Below are 9,476 nucleotides of genomic sequence, written 5' to 3' on the forward strand. Positions count from 1 at the left end.
ATTTCCTTTGGAGGAACTCAAATCAATGACACTTTGAAGCTTTAGCAGTAGAAACTTGAGAATTTAAACAACATCCAACAGCAGGATAACTGAGTCATAGTACATCCACTTTCTTGACACAAGAGACCAGCATCTCCAAATCAAGATAGCAGTTCCTCCAATGAAATGTATAGACAGACATATCTTCCAGAAAACAGGTCTCCTTTCCAGCCTTTGAAAATTCTTTCTATCTCTTTTAAAAATCTGTTATTTTAGCAGCAATAACCCTTCTGTAATCTGACAGCATCTAGCTCCACCTTAGTTTCCATGGAGCCCTCCCTGCTTCTGTCTTATCCTTAAAAAAGCAGTCTCTACAGCCATCACTATGTCACATTAACACTCCCAGAGATGAACATTGATTCAAGTTCCCATTGATGAACTATATCCTTTGGGACAACTTATGTGTTATAGGGGCATCTGCCTTAATAACGATTAATCCCTAACTTAAATGGCTGGAGGACTACTCTTCATAAGCAAGCCAAGAATTACTATTCTTCTACCTGTAAAGCCAATCAAAAGAGATATGATTTGTGATAAGGGTAAAGTCTGTCCCTAAAATATAATATATAACATTTTGTGGAGCCATTTCATCACTAAACATTCTCATTCAGTCTCTAAATAATACCACTTAGTATTACTGAGCTTACAGCTAATGTAAAATGGGATGTAATCTTCTTGTACATCTTGTCATAGGACTGTTGTGATTCCCACCTCAAAAACATTGTTAAAGACAATAACTGGTTTAGAGAAGTCTGAAGCTATTAAGATGGGTTTTGAGCAAAACAAACAGTTCTGTACTTACAAAACCAAAGTTCACATAAGTCAGTCCAGTATACAGACTGACACACAGAGAATTAATTTTCACCACACAGGATAGCAGCTTCTCAAATGCAGGTAACAGGTCTGCCAGTAAAGCTTTTAGACATACCTTCCAGTTATGATGGGTCCCTTACAGCTCTTGTTAAATATTTTAACCTTCTACTTCAGGAGTCAGCAATATTTAGAAGTAGTAACTGTTTCATACTTTGACTCCAGCTAGCTCTACTCCAGCTTCAGTGTATCCCTCCCTACCTGCATGTCTTGGGGTTAAAGGAGCATTCTCCATAGACACACTTATACCTCAAACCATATTATTCAAACATTGAAACTAATAAATATGACCTTTATTGCATTATTCAACTTTCCTATTGTAATTAGTAATAGTGCCATGACTGGCTGGCACAGATAAGGTTTGAATCCTACAACTGCATACCCAGTTATAAAGGAATGACAAAGCTGGATCCAGAGGAATGTTCTCTCAAATCACACCAGTGGTACTTGCTAGTTTAAAATAAAAGAAAGACTCAGTTCTCAGTTTACAAAATTGAATCTGGTCCCAAGACCATAAAGGGAACATGGGTATGGGCTTTTGACATCTGCACCTACATTCAATTGTGCACAGGTCACTAACAAAACTGAGTCTTTGCTGTGGTACTCCAGGCCTCCTTCTCACCTCTCACTCTCTCTCTCTCTCTCTCTCTCTCTCAGTGAACCACAGTGCCCTTATCCTTAGTAACTGTTTTTCAAACAAAAAGCAGCTAAACAACTCCAAAGAGCAAAGTAAAAATGAAAAAGCAGCAAACCAAAGACCAGGAAGGAACTGGACCACAAAACTTATAAGCTTTCATTCATTTAATTAAACACCAGGAACTTCATCAGAATAAATACAAAAACTTGAAACCACCATTTAAATACTTGTCATGTGCCAAAAACATCCAGTAACAAAATACTTCAAATGAATTATTTAAATAACCATTGTGATGTCATGAAAATTTAAAAATACAGTGCAAAATTTTTTAACATTGCATATGTATAAAAACATAAAATGTATATATATAATAGTTAATAAACACAAACTACCACACAGTGTTTCATCAAATAAAGCCCATGTTGTGAGCAGCTTAGCTCACTACATCAAAGCCTCTGTAACTGAAGAAAACACTTGATGTTAATAGTTTCATTTAGTCCTGGAGGGTAGTCTGCTCTTAAAGCTATCTGCCATTTAGTTTCCTTACATTCTAATAAGGCTCAAAAATTATCCACCAAAGGACCACAAACTACTTTATCTAAGACAAAGAATGTAAATTTCTTAAAATTGTTACATAATAAAACATGTCATGCCAGTGTATTATTCCTGCCTTTGTTTCTCACTGCCAACACATGTTCATAAATCTTTCTACTTAGTGACCTGATGGTATTGCCATCATAAAAACTGGTAGAAGAATTACATATTGCGAGATAAACAATACCCACAGAATCACATGTAAACCTGTCCTTTGCCCAAATAACTTTCTTAAAATGTTTCAACTCAACAGAACCTGAATTAGCTATGTATCTACATTGCCTGCAGTGACCACAAGCAAAAGTCCCAGCAGGGTCTTTGACCCCATTGTGTGATGTCTTAGAAGTCCTTTCAAGTATACTTCTTATGTTACATACCTTTTTATAAGTAAGCAAAGGTTCATTACCTAGGACTTTCACCAATTCAGAATGTCCAAGCAACACCTTCCAATTTTCCTTAATAACACGTCTAATAATGTCCATTCCATCTGAAATGGGCAATGGGAAGGCCAGCTCAAAAACCTTGTTGTTTTGATTCACTCTACTTGCAACACTAAAATTGCTTCTCAAGATGGGACTAGCTAAACTGTCTCTGAGAGTTATGACTTCAACAATACTACATAGCCAAAACAAATCATATCCTCTAGCTATAAAAAATCCAATAAGTTTGTAAACCTTATTTAGACGTGTTATTAAGGAAAATTGGAAGGTGTTGCTTGGACATTCTGAACTGGTGAATGTCTTTGGTAATGAACCTTTGTTTACTTATAAAAACGTATGTAACATAACAAGTATACTTGAAAGTACTTTTAAGACATCACACAACAGGGTCAAAGACCATGTTGGGACTTTTGCTTGTGGTCACTGCAGGCAATGTAGATACATAGTCAATTCAGGTTCTGTTGAGTTGAAACATTTTAAGAAAGTTTTTTGGGCAAAGGACAGGTTTACATGTGATTCTGTGGGTATTGTTTATCTCGCAATATGTAATTCTTCTACCAGTTTTTATGTTGGCAAGAACATCAGGTCACAAAGTAAAAGGATTTATGAACATGTGTTGGCAGTGAGAAACAAAGACAGAAATAATGCACTGGCATGACATGTTTTATCATGTAACAATTTTCAGAAATTTACATTCTTTGTCTTAGATAAAGTAGTTTGTGGCCCTTTAGTGGGTAATTTTAGAGCCTTGTTAGAATGTAGGGAAACTAAATGGCAGATAGCTTTAAGAGCAGACTATCCTCCAGGACTAAATGAAACTATTAACATCAAGTGTTTTTTTCAATTACAGAGGCTTTGATGTAGTGAGCTAAACAAAATGGGCTTTATTTGATGAAACACTGTCTAGTAGTTTGTGTTTATTGACTATTTTATATATATATATATATATATATATATATATATATATATATGCATTTTATGTTTTTATACATATGCAATGCTAAAAATGTTGTAGTGTATTTTTACATTTTCATGACATCACAATGGTTATTTAAATAATTAATTTGAAGTATTTTGTTACTGGATGTTTTTGGCACATGACAAGTATTTAAAGGGTGGTTTCAAATTTTTGTATTTATTCTGATGAAGTTCCTGGTGTTTTATTAAACAAACAAAAGCTTATACGGTTTGTGGTCTGGTTCCTTCCTGGTCTTTGGTTTGCTACTTTTTCATTTGTACTTTGTTTTTCAAACAAGTTATTTTTACACACACACATACACACACACACACACACACACACACACACACACACACACACACACACACACACACACACATACAATTCCAAGGGAAGACTGGTAGAATTCTCTAAATCCATTTCCCTGTAGCTTTCTTCCTGTCATGAAAGTACTAGCACCAATCTAAGTAGTGCGAAAATGCAGACACACTACTCTCGATTAAGTCATATATAAATATATAAAAATCAGTATTTCACTAGTAGTAGGCTCAAACAACCTAGCTACTTCAATAGGTGGATACTTGAGCAATAAACCAAACTGTTTAGATACAGATTATTATTTTTAAGAATCATTAAAGAGCAATGATTGTAAGCCATCTCTGTGAAGGTATAAATGTTTTTTTTTCTGTAGCAGACATTGTTACAAAAATCAAGTGGAGGTGTTATGTTAAGGATTTAAGATTGTCATGAAACCTGTGATTAATGCATCTTTGATGTTAGCTCCAACACCATAGATTGCATAACTGTGGCAATAAAAACAACCCTGGAACAGATTTCAAGTGTTGGAGTGTCTAGATTAAACAAGTCTAGTGCAGATCACCTAGAGGAATTTTAGAATCATAATTGCTAAGGACTGAAATTTATGAAAACCACACTGGATTATTGTTGATTATGCAATATTTGTAAGGAAATTATTTACAACATATGTTCAGGAACAACAACTGTTGCAAATTGTAAACAAACCTACCAGGGAATAGAACATACTGGATGTTGTTTTTGCTCCTAAAGAGATAAGTGTTACTTCATGTCAGTTTTTTTCACCTTTGATGTGCAATAATCATGAGGTTATAATGGTTAAACTACTCCTAGATAATTTTGCCAAGATGAAATCTAAACAAATGTATTTAACATTATTAACAAACTGTATGGAAGAAAAATAGTCATCATGTAAAACTATTCAGAATGATATATTCTTTGGAAAGATAGTGGAAGGAATGTGGCAAGTTTTGAAAGGGAGGGTTAATGTAAAAAAAATGTTTAACATCAGAATCTATGTGCACAAGGTCAGAAGAATGTATTCCCCTTAAGAACAGGATGTTTAATTAAGGTGAGATATAAAATATAAGAAAAGGAAATGATGTTGAAATATAACTTTGAAAACTGAAATAAAAAAAAAACTGGTCATACACATTAAATATAATTTGAGACAAAATGAGGAAAAATGTGATGACCATCATTTATATAAATATATTGAGCTTAATATGGAACCATTTTATAGATATATAAAGTGTAGTAGAAGTAAAGGCATACAAATCAATAACCTGTGCATAAATTCTAAAATTTGTTCCCAAATGCAACAGATTGTAGATATATTTACAAAAAAAGTATGCAAAACAATCTGAGCTGATAACATAGAAGTAACTTTATATACTGGAATTAAATTACTTTATGTTGAAAATGTACTATACAAACTGGACCCAAACAAAGCACAGGGAGGAGAGTGAATTATTAATAATGACCTGAGAACACTTCAGCATGAACTTAAAGTACCATTATATATGTTATTCACTAAGTCATTTAAATATGGGGAGATTCCTCAGAAATGGAGACATGCACTTGTTAAACTTATCTCTAAGATAAATGGGAACAGGACAATCCCAGAGTCATATAGACCCATAAGTTTACTTTCTTGTTGTGGAAAAATAATGGGAAAAGTTTTGGATAAATCATTGTCAGAATTAGAAAGGGTGGGGCATGAAACCATATACTGATATTCTGACAGTAGAGCTATACCTGTAAAATGGTGTTCTATAAAAATATAATAACAGCTACAAATGAAAAAGTGTGCTGTGACTTGAAAAAATATATCAGCATATATATATATATATATATATATATATATATATATATATATATATATATATATATATATATATATATATGTATAGTTACCTGTAACAATATGCTTTATAATAATATAATAATGACTATAATTGAAAAAGAGTGTTCTAATGTAATTTATATAGACTTATTGTTAGTGTTTGATAGGATAATCCATAAATCACTGATCAATAAATTAGAAGAACTAGGTATTAATGTAATCTTGTTAAGATGGATATCTGCATGGCTTATAAATAGGATGTGGCAAGTACCATACAGCAATTGGACAGGTGAAATTCTAAGTTACAGCCAGGGTATCCCACATGGCTCTGTGCTAGGCCTGTACTTGTTTAGGGTGTATATTTCTGATCTATCTTTTTCATCTGAGGTGTTCTAGGTTTGTATGCAGATGGCTTGAAAATGAGAAACCTGTCTACATCTGTTACAGATAGGGCATGTGCAAAGGGGAATAATATGGTGATAAATACAACAGAAATATGCATATGAGATTTGGGTGACATAGATTAAAGGGTGAATATTCAGTACAGCATACAGCCAATGAAACCTGATTTATTTAAGGACCTAGGTATATGGACAGATGCAACTTTAAGTCTTTCTGAGCTTATCTGATGGGGTGGGAGGTTGGCATAATGGTTAAGGTATTTACCTTACAGGCACAAGCTATATGGTTTAATTCTCATGTGGGGTAACTGGATAGGCTTAAAATAGCCCACAAGGGTAGTTAGCCTAGTACTAAGCTATGAACATATTAACCAATTTGTTAATGCTACTTATAAAACTATATGCTGTCCAAAATTATTTATAAAGTCTAGAAAATCAGAAATTATGAAATTATTATTTGCAAGTTACATTACACCTAAACTAGAGCAATGGAATAATAGTATGGAAACCTTATAAGAAAACTAGCATGAGTAAATTGGAAAGAGTACAATAGAAATGTACCAAGACATCCATGGATTTGAAAGTTTAAGTTATTATTAAAGACTGAAATATTTGAACGTGCTCTCATTTCAGAGGAGACTTTATTCAGGTATATAGGGCATTTAAAGGGGTGGCCACGGAGGTACAACTGTTTGGGTTGCCACCTAACAGCAAGAGGTTCTCCGTTTCGATTCTAGGCTGGGGTGCCTTCTGTGGTGAGTTTGCATGTCCTCCTGCAGTCACGTGGGATTCTTTTATGTGTTCTGATTTTCTCCCACACTCCAGTGACATGCAGTAGGTGGACTGGACACTCTAAATTGGCAATAGGTGAGAGTGTATGTGCGAGTAAGTGGAACAAATGAATTACTATGGCAGGGCTAGCCACCAGGTGGTGTAAACCTTGGCTCGAGATGATTGTTACTGCTGAAGTGACACCCCGACCCCATGTGCAAAAATGGGAAAAGGGGTTGAGGATGGATGGATAGGGTATTTAAAGACAACTAACAATAGGTATGCCTGTGATTATCAAAGAGTAATAGAGAGTCATCAGATAGCATGTGCAGATTACACATGAATGAGAGATGTACTAATCAGTTCTTTGAAGGGGTAAGTGATGCCTGGAATAGGCTACCAACTTACATTAAAGTAAGCACTAGTTTAGATATTTTTAAAACCAACTTGGATCCTTATTATGGGGATGACTGCTTTAGTTTATTGGCAGGCTAGAAAACCATTATTACCCACATCTGAAGTATTTGTATGTATTTATGTATGTATGTAACTAAGCAGAGGAATTAGAAGGTGCACAAAGAATTTCAAAATAATAGGCAGTTACACAGTGTATGTAAATAGGGCTCTTATGTATAGCTAGCTAAATACCCCAGTTGCCTTTCACTAACTACTCTAAGTCAGAAAAGGTAATACAAAGACAGAACAGAAACCATTTCTAATATGTCATAAAGGTATTCTAAACAGAAACTAAGAATAAGTGTGTCAAAGACTTCATGGCTTCCAGTCCTAAATATTTATACATTTCAGTTCCTCTTTTCTATTTCTGTTCTTGATAAATGTCTGTTATCATTTTCTTTAATAACAATTTCATAACATTTAAGGCCTTCAAGTAACAAATGATATTTTTATTTTTCATAATGGCATTTGAAATTAAATAATTCATCTTTAGTGCCAGTCTAAATGTTATTTTTATTTTGACTACCACGCATACCCCAGGATTCATGAAGCTCGGTGCAAGGACAGCATTAGCCTTGCAGCGTAGAGATGGCACAGCAGCACCACATGCATATTAATGAAGGTGCACTGCCGTAATGGCCACGTGCATAGGAAACGTGCGCAAGTGCAGGGGGGCATGTCCAAGCTCTGCACGGAGGTGTGAACATGGCTGCATATGCGCAACCTAAAATGCTGACTGGTACACCCTGCCTCTAATAGTAATCACTCCTGTCAGTGTCCATAGATAATGAAATGTATGCAAAGCATACAAGACAGTTTTGCGAACACCAAAATAAAAAGTAAACACAAAGGCACGTAGCTGAATATTGAGTCCCCGTTCCTCAAACAAATGACATTTAAAACCCTGTGCCCGTATTCCATTGTAGTGTCAATAGTTATACCAAGTGGAAGCGAAACACATCATGTTAGTGTGCCGCCAATTGCTAAGCCTAGCCCAGTGGTTAGGGTTACCACCTGTCCCACATTGTGAGGGACAGTCCCCCTCTGGGCAGTTGTGTCCATACCAAAACCATTATGAATGTCAAATGTCCTGTGATTGTAGGACATAATTATGTCCCATATTTTATGTAATAGTCCCATACAATACATATTTCCATATGTAAAATACCTAAATGTTACAAGAAACAGAATAAGCAAGTAAACAAAACAGAATAAGCAACTAAACTGCTACAACAATAAGCTGATATTTAGGCATAAAACTAAAGTACTATCCTTGGTACTGACTGTGGGTATGTGTTGGCCTGTAAAACCTGATGTGTGTCCCGAAAATGTCCCATCCTGGTCATATGAAAAGGTGGCAACCTTACCAATGGTCAGAACATTCACCCAATATCTGCCCATTCGCGGTCCAAGTCATCCTTGTCAGGATGGCCCAAAGATGAATGGGTATTACCCGGGTCTACCTACCATGTCATGAAAGATAAGTATTTGCGTGTACCTATGTGCGTGAAGTACAGCATGTGGATGATCAGAAATGCTAGGGTAGTCCTCAAACCATATTGGTACCAGAGATACGTAGTGTACGCAATGTGTTGTGTTGACTGTGCCATGGGCCATCAACCAGAGAAGGGATGGATGGTGTCTGTGGAATATGGGGGTGGGGGGTGATGGGTAATGTAATAATTCGCCAAGGGGAGACTGATTTGGATGCACAACAGGTGAACTGGAGGTGTACGTGGGAGCAGTGGGTAAATCAAAAAGATAACCAAAGAACAAATATTCACATCCACAATACAACCTGACAGACCATACTGTAGAACACAATCCCACAAACATATGAACATTAAAATGTGTGATAGACATGTACAGAAACATTACCGGCACATACCCACATAATGGTCTGGCCTGAACTGAGCCATCCAACCCCAACACACCTGGATACATAATTGAATACCCATCATCCCCTCCACAGCACACCACCCCCCTTTCCTGAATGTCCACGAGAACCACCCATACTCGGGCTGCTAGCTAGGCGCAGCCATATCTGCACATAGTGACCCCTTCTCATATCTAGTAGGCAGTCTCACCCTAGGCAGTCTCAGGATTGCAATCTATGTATCCCTTGCATGTATAACCCTACCTTATTTCC

This window comes from Protopterus annectens, chromosome 4.part0 (assembly GCF_019279795.1).
Source record: "Protopterus annectens isolate FY-2018-M chromosome 4.part0, PAN1.0, whole genome shotgun sequence".
Taxonomy (NCBI): Eukaryota; Metazoa; Chordata; order Ceratodontiformes; family Protopteridae; genus Protopterus; species Protopterus annectens.